This window comes from Acanthisitta chloris, unplaced genomic scaffold (genome assembly GCF_000695815.1).
Source record: "Acanthisitta chloris isolate BGI_N310 unplaced genomic scaffold, ASM69581v1 scaffold10370, whole genome shotgun sequence".
Taxonomy (NCBI): domain Eukaryota; kingdom Metazoa; phylum Chordata; class Aves; order Passeriformes; family Acanthisittidae; genus Acanthisitta; species Acanthisitta chloris.
In genome coordinates, this window is record NW_008649953.1 from 29,109 (window position 1) to 49,777 (window position 20,669).

A 20,669-nucleotide genomic window follows, 5' to 3' on the forward strand; every position below is an offset into this window, starting at 1 on the left:
TGGAGTTCAGAATTTCTGTGGAAAAAAAAATAAATTAGTATTCCTTTTGTGCCTGCATCTACACCATAATGACAAGGGGAAGTAGATTTATACTTCCCTTTTTCTTTTCTCTTTACATCTACTTCAAATGTTAAAGGTACCCGTGAACTCATGGGAGGTACCTAAATACGTGCAAGAATATTGACTGTTTTGTGGTAAAGAGGAATCCTCACAGATGACTTAACCTCATAAAAGGACCATTTGGAAGCTGTTTATCTATCACATTCTTGCATGAGTGTAGGTATGAAAGTGTTCATAGACATTTCATGAATCTGCATGCTTGTACCTAGTAAGATACTGAATATGTGATTGTTGAAAAGCTGTGAAAAGTGCAGTGCACAGTAAAAGCTTTGATATGTTTTAGGACCCTGTAGGACAGCCCATTGTCTTTTTTTAAAGTATGTATTTATGCTTTGTATATTAACACTCATGTTTTGAGGAAGAAAGTTTTGAATTTAAAAGCTCTGATTGTACTTTGTTGTGCTGTGCTCAGTGAGTTTATATCAAAATGGTGTTTCTGAGCATGAATTGATTCCATAAGCAGTTGCTTTAGCATGATGGGCAATAAAATGATGCCAATTTTTCTGACAAAGTGTTGCAGCTGTGCTTTGAACTATGTGGTAATGATCTTTGACTTAAGTGGTGCAAGCCTTGCTCAAAAGAGAGTTGTCACTTACACACTTGTGCAGGAGTTGTCCTCTTGTTCTTGCATTGACACTTTTCACTGATTTAATCAAGACATGAGGAAAAAAATGATTGTGATTTCATTTCTCAACATATTGGAGTTCAACGGGGCAAGCTCCAAGGCATTGTCAGGCTGTCTGGGGAGACACAAGCATAGACATCCTATCTGTGCACTAAAACAGTTTGATTTTTAAAAGATAAAAACTTAGGGCAGAATCATGTATCATTTTTGCTTCTGTGAGCAAATCGAGACACAGGTACTACTTTGTTCTGTATTAAAAATGCATCCAGGTTTTGGTATGGGGTTTTTTGTTGTTTTTTTGCTGGGGATTTTTTTGTTTTGGTTTGGTTTGGGTTTTTTTCTTTAGCCATGGAATTCCTGACACCATACACCTCCATACTTTCACTGCAGAAAGACATGAAGTCTGCTAAAGTTAGAAAGTTGTTTGCTCAGACATTCTCCTGCTCTTGCCAGCCAAACATCCTGCTTCAGATGACAGGCCTGGGCTGCAGCAGCAATTAGTTTTCTTGTTCCTTGAGCCCAAATTACACTTATTTGTAACAAGCAATAAGTAACATCTGTTTACAAGGACGAGGTTAGGATTTGAATTCATGTGCCTCTGCAAAGACTCTTGCTGAGTAAGACCTTATACTTGAGCTTAACAAATATTGGAGAGAGACCCTGAGAGATGCATCCTGCTTCCTTTTAAGTGTTTATTTTGGCTTTGTTAATACTTCACAACTTGGCTGTGGCTTTACCAAACCTTCTCATCAATTTCCATGTAAGAACTCTTCAAGGACAAACAGGATTAATTTGCACCAAGGGAACAGTGATGGACAGCCCCTCAATTCAGGCTCTTGCACAAGAGGTGACATGGGGATAGGGACCCCATCTGCCTGTGTCTGTGTGGAGCGGCTGCCACCCTTCCTGCATTCAGAGTCATCTGCCTTGCTAGCTGCATCTCCTACAGAGAGCTGGATGTGGTATTTGACAAGAGAGCAGGAGGGTTCACTCCATGTTCCTACCATGTTTCATCTCTGAGGGCCACCAGAGGATGGAAAATGCATGTGATTTGTTTTTGTTGCCTATTTATTATTTTTGTTGGTTTTTTCCATTCAGGAAGAAAAGGGTAAGGGATATGCAATAATATTAATTAAACAAGATTTCTACTGAAAGATAAAGTCAAATTATTGTATTCTATTATGGTCGTCTTGGGTTTTGATTGGTGTTTTTGGGGGGAGGATGTTGTGAGTTTTTTGGGGGGGTTGTTGGGGGTGTGTGTGTGTGTGTGTTTGGTTGGTTGGTTATTATTTTCAAAATCTACTAGCCACGTAGACCTAAAGTCTTACCTTTACTTGGTTCTCACAAAAAAAAAAAAAAAAAGAAAAAACAAATAGAAAGACTTAGGAATTATAGAATGAACTGCTGCATTTGGACTCAGGAATTCAGTCCTGTAGCTGATAGCTCTTATCTATTGTACAGTGTGGAGGAAAGGCAGGAGGTAACTTGTAAAGCATTAACTCCACATATTTGCACTTAATAAAATCTCACAAAGGAGAGAAGACATACTAAATTCTACTAGCCTGTTATTTCTTGTATAAGCAGTTACTCTATTTGCAAGTGTATTAGTTATATGAGGTAGAAGAATATAACAATTTTTATAATTGACTACAATGAATATAGCAGCCCTTGCTTGGGCTTATGACAAAATGCCTCTTAGGGAATAGTTTACTTAAACATTGGTTAACAGAGGGGTTCTTAATGTTTTTCTGGACTATATGTTATAGATTTCTGTCAGAAATATACTGCTGAACTAAATGACCAGTCTTAATTTTGTCATATTTAAATATGAATGGGGAACAAAAGAAGTATTTGGTTTTGTCATTAGTAAGAAAGTGCTCCGAGGGACAAATTTGCTGGTTTGTAGCTGACTCGAACACAAATTCAAGAACTCTTCTTCACTGCTATGTAATTTCAACAGTGATTTTTACAGTGTAAATTGTCTCACATTCACATTATTACTTTCTCTTGCTTTTTAAATGAGATTAAATGTGTTTTAATGAAACATTTCTCATTTGTATAATTAAAATGTGGCTTTGTTTTAACTGTTTGAAATGAAGGTTATATTTTAAAACAAAACAGTGAAACTTCCAAAGACAACCAAGACTTCATATAAAAGCATTAAAGCCCTCCAAAAAATCTAGCAACTTTAAGAAATGATGGCATTTTTAGCAGTGGTAGGGCATTGCACTTGACTTCCAGGCCCCATACAGCTGCTGGCTGTGGCCTCCAGTTGTCAGTGGCAAATGACACCTCTGCAGACTGTGCCTGCTTGAAGTTTTGGCAGTACCTGTCTCTGTGTTTCTCAGCTGCTTCCTTTGTGTGCAGCAGTGTTATTGAATACTAACAATCAACAGTGCCTAATTAGCTCCTTTTGCTTTGAAGTAAGGTCCTTGTTAGCTTTGACTGACATTCTTAATTGTGACTCTCTTGAGCTCTGTTTTTAAAAATGTTTGCACACATCAGACATTTGATTTAAGTGACTTGTTCTTACCATGTTTAAATACTAATCTGTGTATTTGGATTATGAGGTTTGTTTTCTTTCCTGAAACCTGTGCCATGGTTGTCCCTGATATTGAACTGATCTCTGAAATTATTTCAGGGTTTATTGATGCATGTGTGTTAGCCAGGAAGTTTATTACCATGTATCCTCTCTGTAGGGAGCTGCTTCCCAAACAGGTGAGGGTGTGTTTGGGCTTTTAGGTTTGATATGTGTCAATTAACACATACTTCATACTGCAGAAGCTGGATATTGTATAATAATAGGGGGGATTTATGTATATAGTCCTATCATTTATTTTAAAGACACTTTTAATCACATATCCATCCTTCTTACATTGTCAGATATGAATATGGAAGTAAGTGTCATTTCCTCTGATCTTGGGAGATCTGTAATGTGCTAATTTTGCATTAAATAATTGTATATCACTGCTTCATACCTGGCATAGCTGTACTCTGCGTTTGTGGTGCTGTGTAATACCAATATTAGAAAGGTTACACTCTTTTGGAGAAGAAACTAACAGAGTAGGAATTATTCTGAAAAGCAAATAGCATGTTCTACTTGAATGAACATTTCTTTAAACTTTCTCCAGTATATACAGTGGAAGACTGAAAACTGGGTGGGGGGAAAAAGATTGTTAAATCATTTAATCATTATACCAGAAATAATACATATTAAGAAACAGTATCTTAAAAATCTAAAACCTAGTAAGTTGTATAATTTATTCCTTGTATGTATGCTGTTTTAATTGCTTCCAACTGTATAATTTTTCAGAAGACATTCTTAATATTAACTTTTATGTGTGGAGTAAGAACCTGGAGACCCCTTCAACCTTAAGCCATAAACTCAAATAGCAGGCAGTTCCATTATGAAAGCAAAACCATCCTTATTTTCACGCCTGTATAATTTTGAAATGATCTCTAAATATCCTGAAGAGTTCCTAACACATTCTTGCAGTTTTCTAGAGATAATGAAATTAAACCATGCATATCTTAAGATAATTAATATTGTTTGCTTCACTAGAACAAGGATTTCTCAAGTCTAATGATTACTTTGTCCTGGAGGCATTTTCTGAATTGAGAAAAGTAACTTGTACCATCATTTGCTCCTTCAGTATTAATCATAGTAATAATAATAATAATATTGATATTCATGTTTGAAGCAAAAGATAAAATGTTCTTTTTTGTTTACTTTTTAAATCTTACTTGTTTTACTATTAGTGGAAATGGGAGAAATCAGATCCTTTTGACAAAAATTCTGTGTTGTTGCAAAAAATATACAGCAGCTCACAGAGAATACTGGTCCAGTATTGGGACTTCTAGAATTCTCAGTATACCTTTGGGACACCAGGATCCTAGCCTATGAAAACTGCTGCAGAACAGAGTTTTCAGGGTTTCCAGTGTATCTGCTGTGAAGGAAGGGACTTCTGGTCTTGCCACACGGTGGCAAATAGCCTTGAATATCTTAAAGTCCTTGCACAGTTGGACAATCCACATGCCAGGCTGCTGTTACGATGCAGAACCTGCTCTCTAACAACCCATCAGACAGCAAACCAACAAAAAATGCTTCTGGAAAAAAATTTCTTACCTAAACCTAAGCAAAAGCTCATTAAGCATGGTGTATTCCTAAATTTTCTATTTTCATAATCAGCTCTACATTTAACTTCTTTGCCTATGTGTCCTATTTCTGAAATGTGGAGGCTCATTTTCAATGCAGATACTTGGCATCTTTAGTACCTCAGAAAAAATGGCATTTCTTCTTACTCATCATGTACTGTTCTGAATTTGAAAATTACTCTTTATTTTTAATTCTTTGTCATATAGTTAGTGCATTTGATTCACAGTTATAGAGTACCACTGTCATGGAAGAGAATAGAGACATCTGTCAAGTTTGGAGAAGTTTAAAAATGGTATATTTTTAAGTTGCGAAGTTGCTTCGAGTTTTGGGTTTTTTAATTGGAATTGTTGAGGTGGTTGTATTTTTGGTTGGTTGTTTGGTTTGTTTTTTCTGTTGTTGGCATTGTTCTTGTTTTCTTTATTTCTTTTGGTTTGGGTGATAATACTAAGTAGACTGTATTTATATTGAAGTCCCAGGTATGGTTACATTATGTGTTCTTAAACCTTCCCCAAGTGGTATCAGGTTTTGGTGCCGACAGCAGGATAGGTGCAAGCCCAGATGGATTTTTGAAATGGAGGGAAGGGAAATGGTGCACACACTAAGGAAACTGTGGACCAATATGAGTGGTGTGATGCATGCTGACATAAAGGGATTGTAGCCACAGCAGCACAGAGGTCAGAGAGGAGCGGATTATCTGCAATTTAGCCAGCTGCTCTTATAGTAGCTGCTCCCAATGCTGATTCTACCAAAATTAACCATCTGGGATTTCTACAAGAGCTGTAAGAACAATTTTAGGTGTAGGTGTAGCCTTAAATTTAGAGAGCTGTAACTTCGTGATAGACCAGAACAGACCTGAGGATCAGGTAAAATCTGTTTCTGGTGTTTTGCCTTTGAATGAAAACAGAATCCTAAAAAGAGAAGGATTTGATGCTCTTGCATTTTACTGTCCTTTTCCTGGTGCTTTTGCGAGCCTTAAGAGACTTATATTTGCCTAAAATAGTGACAGATGATATCCCAATTTTCACAGGTCTGATCAGTGACCTGTTTCCAGCTCTGGATGTTCTGAGGTAGAGGAACCTACAGTTTGAACAGATGGTTAAATAATCTACCCAGGAGCTTCACTTGCAGACTGAAGAGAGCTTTATTCTCAGAGTAAAAGAATTCTTTGCCTTTAATTACTCCCTTTATGAGTTTCAATCAAAATAATTGCAAATGGGTTGTTTTAGGCATGAAGGTTATTTTTGTGTATGTTACAGTATTGATAAGGTGTCCCTCAATGACTTGGTATTTCAAAGGCATTTTGTCATGGCAGTAATGCTCCTCAGTATAATAAATATGCCCATAAGGAAATGTGTATCCTGTTCAAAAAAGCTGTCTGCAAACACATTTGTTTGTACACAGTACCAAGCATTTGTACTTAGCAGCAAATGAATTGTTGGTTAATTATTTATAGTGAGGTAAGAAGAGTAAGGGAGCAAAAACATAAATAAAAGGTGTGGATTTGGAATATGCATGGCTGCATGTGACTTTTGTGTGCTCTGGTATTTATGTATAGTATAATGCACATTGTGAATACACATTCAAAAATGCATGTACGAGTATGCATGCATGTGTACTATAAGAATTAGTTATCTATAAGCTAAATTTAAACACTAGGTTTAGTTTGAATTATGGACAGGGTGAAAAGGTGAAGTTTAGAAACAGTTGTTAATATACAGACCCAATAAGAAATATGCTTATCTGTACTACTAAGAGCATATATTCTCACCTCTCTTCGAGGAACATTCACATGTGCTGTATGTGATAGCACACACCTTACCTTTGTTAGGTTGTGTTGAGAACGGAAATAACCAAGCTGGTTAAATGTAACTGATCTCAGGATTTATAAAGGATTTTATGCTCTTGTCTATTTTTGTTCCATTTTACTGACACAAAGACAATGAGCTCTACCTTGAGGTATTGTGAACTTTACAATCAGCCTTCTATAGAGTATTTTGTTTCCTGCTAACTGGGTGAATCTGAAGACAAGCACTGAGGAACATGAATTTATTCCTGTTAGACTTCAGAAAATCAGCATGGGTGCTCTTCACTAAGACAGAAATTCACAAGCAGCCAAGCTATTTCCATTCTGTGACTCATAGAACTATTTCTTTGGAAGCAATGAATTACCTTAGTGGACTGATTTTTGTATTTTGCCAAACTATAGCTGTAAGACTGTCCTGAGTGTAGAATTCACTCTGCTAAAGTGATGGCAAAATTGTGATAACTGTTCTGTACCCCTGAGTTGGTGCAGTCCTACTGGACTGTATGGCTGTCTGACAGAACAGGATTTGTTTTCACTTGTTGAGGTAACTGCATTTACTACCTTGAGCCCGTTCTCTTACCATTATCTGGGAGATAGTGTTGCTAGATGCAACATAAGCTCAGCTGAGGCAAATCTACCAAGAAGGTGCAAATTCATATTTTCCCATTAAAGGGAGTAGGAATGTAGAGAGGGAGATAATTTTTGTTAATAATTATGTCTCTGTAATAAGAAGTATAACAGGAGAGGAAAGGCACTCACTGTGCAACTCTTCTGTGTGACAGGTTATTCAGCTGAAGGAGCTACTGGCAGTGAGTCACTCTGTGTTTGCTGGAAATGCAGAGACTGAAAAAAGTAAGGTACCTGCCTACCTATGCAGCATGTTTTCTGTCTCATATTGTGAAGAAATTGCCATGGTTCTTGCAGAAGACATTCTTCATGTTGCCTTTGCCTTAGGCTGCAGTGTAATAACATGCTGTTCAGGCCATTCAGTCAGCCACATGATGTGCAATAGAAAGCTCAAATGTTACAAGCAAATTCTACACTTTGTGTCATTCGCAAGTCCCAGAGGACAGCTAATAGTGGCACAAAGTAATGAGCATTCAATTTGACACATAGACTAAGTAATACTTTGTTCTGGAAGGAGAAGCAGGATGTTTTAATTAGGCTTCTAGACAGAAATTGTGGAATTTATTGCCAGAACACTAGACAAATAATTCTAATACATAATGCTTGCCTATTTCTGCTACGAAATGTTGGCAGCTGCATAGATTTTCTTCTCCATTTAACACTTGCTATTAGAATTGACTGCAGAGTAAATCTATTTCAGAATGGGAGTCTTCCTTTCCTATCCTTAGGCTTAATGGAAATTTGGGATTAAACTAACACAGTGGCAAGAGTAAATCAAGGGGAACAGCTGGCTGAGTGTAGGAATTTAAAGTTAGAGATTCAGCTCAGAAAGAATGTAAAAAAACTGCTATCGTATTTAAATTGTGTCACTAACATGCAACCTGTTCCTTCTCTTCAGGTGCTGAAAGTTCTGTATCACCCATATGTAAACGTGAAACTAATGCCTGTTTGGAATGACCTTGGGCCATAAATTCTGACAGCAGGTAATCTGTTTGGTTTTGTACACCATGAAACCCAAGAATGGAAAGATGGCAAGTAGCACACATGTTGTTACTAGGAACTGTTCCTGGAGGCATTACTCTCCATCCAAAATGGACAGTGCCAGAATTCAGGGGGGGTGTGGAAGACTTGCATTTTTCTGTTTTATTGCAATGAGATGTGGATGCAGAGCACTGGTCACTGTGGAAAGGCTGTAGGGCAGGGCAGGAGACTAGTATACAGGAAAGTATTAGCCTGAACAATGCTAATTCAGCTGCCTTAAAGTAAGAGTTATTTTCTCCACAGACCCATGGAATCTCCCATATCTCACCCATATCATTAAGACTAATGACATACTCTGCTGTAATCAAATCAGAAATAGGTCATTATTACTTAAAATGCAGTCATTATGCTGTACCAAGAACTCACTGAATTTTTTTCTTACTTTGTATAACCACTTAATAAACAAGCAAAGGAGAAAAACATTATTTTGATGCTATGAAAGCTTCTTTTTTCACTGATGCATCAAATCTTCTGAAGTTCTAATTGCTGTGCGGTGTTGTTATTTAAGCATTAAAGTGAAATACTCTATTGAAATATTAATTTGCAGGTCTCCTGTCATCTCTTCTGAGAGAGCAAGCCAGTATTACCCATGAGGGGCCAAAATGGTTAGTTTTAAATAGGGATATAGGTCTTATGTGAACTGAGTCACTCAACACTGTTATGGATGTTAACAAGGTGAGCGACTGAGAAGCAATTGCAGTGGCTTCCCCTCTACCTGTTTTCCTATTTTTCCTCTTCCCTTATTTTTATGGGGTTAATTTTGCAGTGTGCATTTCTTTTTTCTTCCATTCTTATTATTTCTTTGGGTTTCACTATTACTAAGTAATATTTTAGCACCTAATTGATGCATTAAGTCTTGTCTATTTTGTATAGCACAAAAACTTAAAGCAGCCTATGTATACTGTAAGGATGACTGTGCCTCCTAGAGTATGAGTTGATGTACTTCAAGGGGTCAATCGTAAGATTACTGAAACGAGTATTTGGAAAGCCTCTTAGTAACATAAAAGATTCCATGATTGAAGTTCTCACATCACTGTACTATGGAAGGCTAGTGTTAGAAAATCTGAATAAGTCAGTTTAAGGACAGCAGCATCCAGACTTCTTATTCCCTTTTTATTAATTATACAGCTAAACCAATTTTATTGGCTGTCTGAAATGCTGTAATATAATGAAATCCAAGTCTAAAATCTGAACATACCCTTAAGCTTTCTTGTCTTAGGAAGTTAAACCCAGTCTCTGGTTATTTATCGAGGTGCCTGTTGGGGCCCTTTTCAGAACCTAACTACATCTAATGAACAAAAAGTGTTGTGTGTTTTTTTTTTTCAAGGGACAATTTGGAGCACCAAAGTTTAGGGTCCTGCTCTGAATCATTTTCTTAGTATTTCCATTGACACTGAGAGATTTTTGCCTCCACTACTTTTGGCCACTTTCAGGAGAACTCACATTGGTGAAGCAGGCTATTCACCTTTTGAATTACTTAAAATGTGAAAAACTCATACAAGATCAAGCAAAAACTTTTGAAATTGTTGTCCTCTGTGTTTCCAGTAAAAACTTACGGTTTTGTTTGAATAGAGTTTGTTTAGCAATGCTCAAGGACCCTAACTCTAACTCTGACCCTAATGGCCTTGACCCTAACCCTGACCCTGACCCTAACTGCCCTAACACTTAATGGCCCTAACCTTAACCCTAACAGCCCTAACCGTGACAGCCCTAGCCCTAAACCCTGAAACCCTAACCTTAAACCCTAACCTTGACCCTGAGCCTGACCACCCTAACACTAGTGAACCTAACACTAACCCCTAACCCACCCCAACCGAAATCCTGACACTGACTGCCCTAACCCTAATGGCCCTAACCCTGACCAAAACCCTGACACTAACTGCCCTAACCCTAATGGCCCTAACCCTAATCCTAAAACCTAACCCTAACCCTGCTGCTAACTGCCCTAACCCTAAAACCTAACCCTACACCCTCACCCTAACCCTAGTGCTAACTGCCCTAACCCTAAACCCTAAACCCTAACCATAACCCTGACACTAATCATCCTGACACTAATGGCCTTAATGCCAACCCTAATACTAATCCTAACAGAGATGCTAACAGCCCTACCACTAATCTTAACCCTAACCCTGACTCCTAACCCTAAACTCTATCCCTAACCACTAACCATAACACTAACCGTAACCCTAACCCCTGACCCTGACCCCTAAGCCTGACCCTAACTATAATCCTAGCCCTGATGCTGTCCCCGATCCTGACCCTAACCCTATCCTAACCCCTGACCCTAGACCTAACCCTAACCGCCCTAACCCCAATGGCTCTAAATTTAATCCAAATCCTAACCCTGGTGCTAACTGCCCTAACGCTAATGGCCCTAACCCTAAGCTCTCAGCCTAAACCTAACCCTAACCATTATTTATATTAATTATTCTTTCTATTGTTTATTCTTATAATAGTGAGATTATTTATTTGGTGGCCATATATATTGCCAGATATGCTTTTTGGAAAATTTCACCATCAGGTAAGGGTTTTGTTTTCCCCTCTTACGTGTACTTCTTAAAGCAGTAGCGTGGTGGGTTTACCCTGTCTGAATGGCAGGTGTGCACTAAGCCATTCTATCACTCCCCCTCATCAGGAGAGCAAGGGGGAGAAAAATATGATGAAATGCTTGTGGGTGAAGATAAGGACATGGAGGTCAAAATACTTTGCAAATACTGTCTCAGGCACAACAGACTCCACTTGGGGAAATTAGTTTCATTTATTACCAATGAAATCAGAGTAGGGTAAGGGGAAATAAAACAAATCTTAAAAACACCTTCTTCCCATCCATCCCTCCTTTGCAGGCTCAGCTTCACTCCTCATTTTCTCTACTTCCTCCCCGCATTAGCATAGGAGGATGGGGAATGAGGGTTGCAGTCAGCTCATCTCATGTTGTCTCTCCTCCTTCTCCCTCCTCAGGGGAAGGACTCCTCACACTCTTTGCCTGCTCCATCATGGGGTTTCTCCCACAACCTGCAGTCCTCCATGAACTTCTCCAACTTGAGTCCTTCCCTTACACTGCAGTTCTTTGTGAACTGCTCCAGAGTGGGTCCCCTGTGGGGTTACAAGTACTGCCAGCAAACCTGCTCCAGTGTGAGATCCTCTCTACACAGGTACACAGACCCTGCCAGGAGCCTATCCCAGCACAGGCTTCCCACAGGGTCACAGCCTCCTTTGGGCATCTACTTCTGTGTGTGGTCCTCCATGGTCTGCAGGTGGATATCTGCTCCACCATGGCCCTCCATGTGCTTCAGGGGGACAAACTGCCATGGTCTTCACTGCTTCAGCACCTGGAGAACTTTCTTCCCCTCCTTCTTCACTGACCTTGGTGTCTGCAGAGTTCTTTCTACCACATATACTCCCTCCTCTCTATAGCTACAGTCTTGCAGGGTTTTTTTGTGTCCCCTTCTTAAGTCTGTTATCCCAGAGGCTCTACCAGCATTGCTAATGGGCTGAGCCTTGGCCAGCCATGAGTTTGTCTTTGAGTCATTGGACCTAGGGGAAGCTTCTAGCAGCTTGTCACAGGAGCCATTCCTGTATCCTCCTTCCCCTGCTACAGAAACCTTGCTCTACAAACACCATGCAAGTAGTGAACTGGATGCTTTTTGTAATGCAAATTGGGCAATAGCAAGAAGTGAATAACTGCTGCTGTCCTCTGACAGCTTTTTAATATCTGTCACCATATTTGATTCTAAGGACACTGGTTTATGTCAGCTTGCCTTTTTGTTTCTCCTACTCCTTTGTATCCCAGTACTACTATTTTACCTTTTATAGCAAATTAATTCTGAGAACAATGTTTTCTAAAGAATATGGATTTCTGTGTGTAATAGGAAATTTAGTTGATCAAGGCACAGTGTATTCACTTGAAGCACTCTAATGTGTTTTTTTTTTCCTTTTGCATTTGTTCAGCTGATACAAAACAGTTCTTACAAACTTGACTAAGAAGTGAATCTTTTTAACATTTGCCCAGGAGTTTTTTTACTTTCAAACAGCATTGCTGCTGTTTCATGTTAAATTTCAATGTTGCAATATACAAATATTTTATCACTATTTCAGTCAGTTCTAACCTTCTGTGTTAAGAGTTGTATGCCCTTGGGACAAGAAGCCTTCTGTGCACATATTTCCTAGAGAATCTTGTCAGTAAGAGATTTAATTGGCAGCATGAGGCTATACAAGCTGCACACCTGCGGTGGTGTGAGGGTCAGAGGACTGGTGAGGACATAGGGAAGGAGTAAGAGCTCTCACAGCAAAGAGAGGAGTGCAGAGAAGAAAACAAGAGACAACAAACTGTCCAAATACAATAGCTCTGAATGAGTAAACAATCTGTTTAGACTGTGTTTGACTAGCACTGTAATAACATGAGCAAGGGATAAAATTGCCTAATCCTTTGGAATATGGAAGGTTAGGGATGAGACTGCTAACCTCAAGCATGTGCCATAGTTAGTGTAATGATAAGAAAATTTAGCTTGGTTGTGATAGGGACTAGCAGAAGAGAAGGATTACTTTTTTTTTGTCTTCATAGAATTATAAAATTTTAGGGCTTGGAATGAAACCTTATGGATCATCTAGTCTCATTCAATTACATTTAGCCAGACTGGGTTTTATATAGTGCTGTAGACAACCTGCAATGCAAATTATGTTGCACTTGTGTGTCACATAATCCTTGGGCTTGTATACAACTTACACACTGGTATTTTAAATAGTCTGTTCTCAAACAACATAAAACAAATACAGAAACCTTGCTCCAACCTGCTCTTTGGTGGTGTAGCCCAGTGAAAGTGGAAGCAAACTATCATCCACGTTCTTGCACCTTGCCCTCGCTGGAATAAAGGATGCAGTCAAGGAAAAGGAGTATAGCCATATGACAGTGTGCTCAACTGTCATAACAGCTCTTAGAAATGTCACAGCATGATGACCTTTGCATGAACAAATAAAAATGTAGGAAAGCTGGTAAGACTTGGTCTGCCAGTGCAGTAGTATTTGTGCATTGCTCTACAGGAACTCACCAACAGTTCTCAGAAGTTTGTATTTCAAAGCCAGAGGCAAGAAATTTTGTATTTTTTCAACTTCTCTCTGATAAAAAAACCTGGTTGCTTTTCAATTTGTTTTTCAGGTACGTCACCAGCTGGATACAAACAAGGAGACCTGAAAGGACTAATTGGGCTGTTCTCTGATAAATATGTGCCTCCTTATTTAGACCAACACGGACCAAGATTTAAAACTGTCACTCCTCTGCCTGAGAGTAGTATGGTTCAGGTGTGTATTAGGGTTAAAGCAATTTATGTTTCCAGAAACAGTATTTCTGAAACATCCACTGAGCATCTGGTCCTATGCAGAAGTAAAAATGCTTAAAATTACTGTGTAATATATGTGAGATGGAACTGAGAGGCTCTCATATATTGGACCTCAGTCCTTATTTTGGAAACATATAGGAATTCAGAGGTTTCATATTAGAGCAATCCACAGTAACAAGAAATGTAGAGTGTCTGTCGCTCTGCATGTAAATTCCTGGCTTCTAAGTTCTTGTGTTGCTTCTGCTAGTAATGTTTTAGGCTAGCTTAGCTAGCCATTTCATCTCTCTTTACAGGCATTCTGCCTCTCTCTAATTAAATGCTCACTAAATGTATTAGTGTTAGTTACTCTCATACTCGGATAATGAGGCCCTACGTTATTCCGCATAATTAAAGAATGGAGCTGCCCTCTGATTAATATATAAATGATCTGATACTGCACATCTGTATGTTGACATTTTAAATTTACTTAATATTTCTTGTCAATCTAAACTCTTGTGAGTGTTTGCCTGCTTCTAAATAAGTCAAAATGAGAGGTGAAAACTAATTCCTGTGTATCAGTGTCAAGAATTTGCCATAACGTCCATGCCTGAACTGCATCTTCTTCTTGATATATCTTGCTTAGTGTAGAATAAAAGGTACTTTGGCACATTTTGTCAGTTCTCTTCATACCTTTGACCTCTGAAAGGAGCCCCTAGATAATAAGGAAGCACATCAAGGAGTTGCAGTCTCACTACTTAAATTTACATACCTTCTTGAGGTCCCTGTCACCTTCCTATGGAGGAGGACTCACAGGTCACTCTCTTCACATATTTATTTATTGCAGACACTGTGTTCTCTGCTAGATTGTTTGCTGATCCCTGAAAATGTCCTAGAGAGCTCTATGAGATGTATTTTGTCTTTAGTTGTATTTGGGTGTTCAGTGGGGCACTCTCTCAAGACCAGGTAAGTTAACAAAAATTACCACAGTATCTCTCTGTGCTCAAAAGAGATATAATATATACACACACCTACCTATAATAAGTATAAATATATATGTATGTGTGTATATATGTATCTGCAGGTTTCTATTCAGTAATACTGGCATGGGCTGTAGAGCAATGGCCCAAACATCTGATTTGTTGGCCTGTAGTACTTTAGCTATCACGGCTCATCTGTAAATGTGCTGGTAAATGTGACTGGTGGGAGCTGACAGCCTACAGAGCAAGACTGCATGCAGAGAGTCATTTACCATGCATAGAGAAGCTGTGTTTGCTTAGAGAAGTGTTACCAGTTGGACTTTTTTATCTATCTAAAGTCCCTGTCAAGCTATAAAAAGTAATATGACAGTCATGTCTCCCAGAATTGAAGCATTTAGTAAAGGGTTGGACAGATGTACATTTGACCTCACCTGTTGGATTTATACTGAGAAATGTAGATATAAACAAGGCATTATAACGCATTCCCCTTAGTGAGATTTTTTTGTTGTGATGCTACAAAATGTTTGAAAAGGAAAATTCTGAAACTCTGAAATTACTTGTCAGTGTTTTGTTTACATAGATCTCAATTTCTTGAGAAATATCTAGTCAAAGTTGCCTGTTATAGACTAAAAATTGCACCTGGCTTTACTGCTGTTTAAATTAGATGAAGTCCTTGTGGAGGAACAAATCTATGCACACATCATCCATAGGTAAAGGAGCACTGTCCATAAACTGATGAATCAGAAGCAGCACATTATTATATCAAGAGCCTGAGAAGGTCTTTGTGGTCATATTAACATTTATTTTCCTACCAGTTTTCAAAGAGACTTACTGTTATGTGGACATACTCATCTTGTCTGAAGCAAGTTATCTACATAGTCTCACAGCTAGGTACATCTAAACTGAATTTAGACGTTTTAGGAAAAAAGATATTTGGGCTGGATGTGTGGAGGATTAGCCTTTTGCTCAGACAAACACCAGCTCAGCCACTTGCTCTCTCTCTCCTCAGCAAAGTAGGGGCAAATAGGCTGAAAAATCTTGTGGGCTGAGATGAAGACAGGAAGGTTAAGTAGTTACTCTCACAGGCAAAACAGAACTTATTTGGGGAAAATTGATTTAATTTGTTGCCAATGAAAGTAGATTAAGGTAGTGAGAAAAGAAGACAATGAGGAGCTCCTCCTCCTCCTCCTCTTCTTCCTCTACATCTGACCTTTGTGTTCTGCTGGTTCTCAGCCTTTCTGCCCTTCTTGCATGTGTTTTCTGTGAGGCAGCACCAGCTTGGCTGAGAGGCTCAGCAGTGTTCTGCACTGGATCAAGCTGGAGCTGGGTGGAACCAGCCATGTGCAGCACAGGGCAGCCCACATCCTGTCCTGACAGAGGCCATCCTGTAGCCCTCCAATGCCAACACCTTGACACCTGCACTCAATCTATCATGTCATCTGAAAGTTGCCTGTCTTTAGCTCTTTAAACAGCAGGAACATTATGATATTGCTTTGATGTTCCTGGCTCTTTAATCACATTATACATGCATATGCATGTACAAATCAGATTTTAGTTTTAAGACTGTTTTTCATATGTGCTTCACATGAGTGTCTATACATGGAAAATGTAGTGTAACAATTAATGTACCATTTTATAGGTTTCAAACCACCAAGCCAAATTCAGCTGCTGGTATCTTAAGAAAATGAAAGCAGTGAAGCTTGTATCACAGGGCGCAGTGTTCTATTATTGCCTTGATCCAGAGCTGAGGACATTCCTGCCCTGGGTGGATAAGGTCATGAGTCCTGACATGATCCAGTTGCATCCCTGCAGGTACAGTGCACACCAGTGACTACAGGAATATTTTAGAATTTTGTCACCATTTCTGATGTCTACTTAGCTGTCCTGAAAATAACACTCACTAGATATGTTTGGCTAAATTACTGTTATTTGGGCCATGTGCCTTTATTTGAGTGTTGAGAATTAACAATATAGTGATGCTTTTATTGATTTGGGGTTTTTTTCAGCACTCCTGAAGACATACCATACTCAGCTTGTTAGTGGTTTGTACCTTTTTTTCTGTAGCAAGATAAATTCAGGCTCCAAGTCCATTTAATCACTGAAAATAAGGCCTACAGAAACTGTACACTATAAATTGAAGCCTTAACATTTTTCTATTGCCAGCTTAAGCACAGGTAATTTTTTGCCAGCTAAATTAGCTTCACACTAACAAAGTGCATGAAATTTAGGGGAAGCAAATCACTATATCACCTTTCTGCTATGCTCTTGAACATCTTACAAAGTTAGAGTTATTTTTGTGGAATATAAATTGTAGAAGTTATGATAGCATGATATATACCTGTCAGTGGAGAAATAAAAAGTATCAGCTATTGGTTGTAATTGCTTCAGTTCGAAGGTTTGGTTGTTTTTGCTCTTTTTTTGTGTGTTTTGATTGCATTAACTTGTAGGTCTTTTTGATGCTTAGGTGAGTAGGAATTTTCCTGGGGAAATTAGAAGTTTATGCCCACAGAAAAATAGAGCTGATGATCAAAATGCATTATCTATTGTTAACTCTCCTGAAACAAATTCTCTTTGAGGATTCGTATTTGGTAGGAAAATACAGAGATTGGAAAAGAAAGATTTATCAGGCAATGAAGCTCTTAGTTGCTCACAGTAAGGAAAGCTATTTATTGACAACTATTTTCCCAAACAGCTATAGATATGGGGAAAGCCAGGCCACAAATTGAATGGAAATAATTCAGAAATTAAACCAACTACCTGTTGCACCAACGCTTGCTTCTCTATCAATTATAGGGAGACTGGTGTTCTGTAAAGGCTGAGATGGAACCAAACCATTTCAGTTACAACCTGATTTCAAAAGCTTCCTACTAGAGGAAATTCAGTAAAAATTCAAGTAGAAATACTATGTAAAAATTAGTCCTGTAGAACAGTTTCTTCTAGTAATTGTGTTTGAGAATGAGACAACACTGTATCCTGTTTCATCATGTTTTAGAATTCAGTCCTAGTCAGAAAGAGAGAGAAATTAGTTTGCTTTTAAAATTAACTGTGATGGGCAAATGTTTGATGGGGTTGTTTTCCTTTTCAATTTGAGGCAATCTTTGTTCACACATCTGAGATTGTACCTCCAATACTTCATCGATTTACTCATAACAAAAGTCTTGCTTGTTGGGAATGCTGGAGTAGGAAAAACTGTGCTTGTAGGCAGTAGGCTTGGTGCTGTCTCTGAAGATTACCTCTTGACCCACATCCCTCTCAACAAGCATACAACATCAGCAGTGCTCCAGAAAAAGTTCCATACAGATGTGAGAAACTTATCTTCCCTCAACAGCAAAGGTAAAAAATATCCTACAGTTATTACAGTCTCATCACAGCTGTCAACTACTGCTGTTGTCTGGGTCTTGGCAAGTTCATCTCTTTGCAAAGTGTAAGTGTTTAAAAGTTGGTGCAGGCAAGAGGAGAGGAGGATGATTAAATTGTTTGGTGCAAAATGGTACTGACACTGTTATCCCACAAGTTGCTCTCTGATTGTGGACAAAAGAAAATTTGGCTTTACTTATGTTCACAAGAAGCCTTGAGCCAGCTTTGGCTGGCTTGGGTGTCTCTGTAGATGTACCAAAAAGGACATGCAGGAGTTGGGCTTTCTTTTGCTAGGCACCACACAACACTCAAGGAGGATCAATCCCTGTCCGGTGAAGTTTGGAGTCTCCATAAGTCAGATGGATGCAGATCAAAGGAAACACAGGTGCAGGGATCTGTATGTTGGCCAAAAATGTTATCCTGGTGGTAGATTTTGGAACAAGAGGAGTCAGACAGCCAAAGCAAAATAGACTCATAAAAGCTTTGTGTCTCTTTTGCTCTTCACGAACTACACAGTCAAGGGAGAGCACAGCTGTCAGTGGATATGCCGTCTTTGCCTTCTGGGTTTTTTTATCTTTCCAGTAACTTGAACTGATATGACTATATGGTAAAAAAATATGTCCCCTCTTCACTGTACAGCTTTTCACTCCGTGAAAAGTGCTGGGGAAAGAAGTTAATACCCTAGCTTGTCCTCTCATATTTCTGGGAGAAGATAATGAAAACAATTTCTCAGTTTTAAAAACTTTCCAAAATTTTAGAAGTTTTTAGATAAAAACTTTAGAAGCATTGAAGTTTGCTTGATATGTAATTAACAGCTTGTGCAATCAATTTTGTGCTTTTCCAGCCAATCTACATTGCTGCTAATGGATCACATTTTCACCAGGCTTAAAAAAATAGGTATAAATGCATAAATCTTAATTGAATAAGTTTTTATCCTGGTTTTTCCTTCATGTCTTGTGTTAATTTCTTCAGTATTCAGGTCAGATAAGCAAAGATCATTTTCAGTCTACTTTGCACCTTAGTTTATTCTTTGAAGAGTTTCCAAATTCATGTTAACATAGAATCCTGCATTAACAGAGCTTAATCGCCTTTCTGCCCCTCAAAATGAATGGAGAGATTAAGGGAAAAGAAATCTGCTGTGCATCAGAGTGAGAACATGAGCTGTTGTAAACTGTCATAGCTCCTTTAATGGGGAATCAGCCTTAAAAAGACTTTCAGAAATTCATCTGATCAGAGAGGGATTTTTCAGCTAATGATTGCCATTCCAGTAGCAACCACAACCATGGCACTAGAGTACAATAGCATAACACTTTCCGCTGCAAGCAGAAGCTGATGAAAGATGCTCCTGGGCAGCAAAGGTTATGTATTCTTCTTGCAGGAAACTTCTTAAATAAACCAAAGAGGTGAAGTCAGCATCACAGGGTCTTGCTCTGTGAGTGTATCACACCCACCAACTGTCTTGTGACATAAAATTGGAGAGTTTATGCAACTTTAAGGGTTTGTTGTGAAATGTCAGTAGTCTTCCTTCTTATTTTAAGTCAGTGTTGTAAAACATCCACTGCTGCTTCTAAGCAAAATGAAGACGTGAACAAAGAAATGGACTCATCTGGTTGTCTGCAGCTCTTCTTTTTGTCCACTTCTCTTCAGCTAAGTCCCTCTTGTTAAATGTTCTGCTGGCAAGTCCCTCTGCTAATCACATTGGGTGAAGAACTGCATGGCAATTCACAAATAAGCATATTGTGTTCACTTTACATTGTGCTTACAACATTTTTGTGGTGAACTGTGACAGAATGATTTTTGTACTGTCATGTATGGCTCAAAATAACTGCCTCTTGTGCTATTTTTGTGTTTGTGTGTACCAATGCTTCTTCCTGTAAAATGCATTCAAGTGGCACACTGAAATGCCTGCATGTGTCTTAGGCTATTACTCCAAGCAATTCTTTGGAACAATCAAATTGTGGATTGGTATTTTTTAATGGAAAGAGTAATTCGCAGTAAATTACAAAAATGGGCAATTTAAATTAAGTGTCAGTTCATAAATAAGAGCTCAAGATCTGACTTTCTGAAGGACAATTATTCACTACATTGCCATGTTCTTTCCATAGTTTAGAGGTTAAAAGATTTTTCTTACAGATCGTATCACATTTAATCTGCAGCATTTTCTGTCAGTTCCCATTTTATCTGTATCCACATAACTTTTTTTGAGGTATCTGCTGGAGTGGGTGAGATTACCATGTAGTGTAGGGTTTTATTTAGCATTTCCCCAAGGCATATGACTCACCCACTCTGCCTCTAGAACAGCAGAAAATTTCAAAATGTTACTTGATGGGCGCATGTTTTGATGCAAACTAATATTAGTATATTAAGTCTGGGGTCAATAATACTGCTACAGAAAAAAGGGTGTAAATATTCATAGATTATAATTGTGGACATTATTTAAAATTTAGAGAAGGTTAAAGATCGGGAAGGAGGATTCCTAATTTTTAGTTTAAACGTACAGGTATGTACCACGCTCAAGGAACAAAATCATCTTTTACCTGAGATTTTAAGGTGAATAAGAGACTTCAAACCTTTTATAGGCACATAGCTTCTGCAAAATGTTGTTTTCCTTCTGTGGTAGTAAAGCAGGGTAAGTGCAGTCATGGCTTCC

At 38.5% G+C, this 20,669-nt stretch overlaps 1 pseudogene; it reads left to right on the plus strand.

The window, feature by feature from the left end:
* The window catches only part of LOC103807568, a 114,746-nt pseudogene that overhangs the window by 11,538 nt on the left and 82,539 nt on the right, over window positions 1-20,669 (plus strand).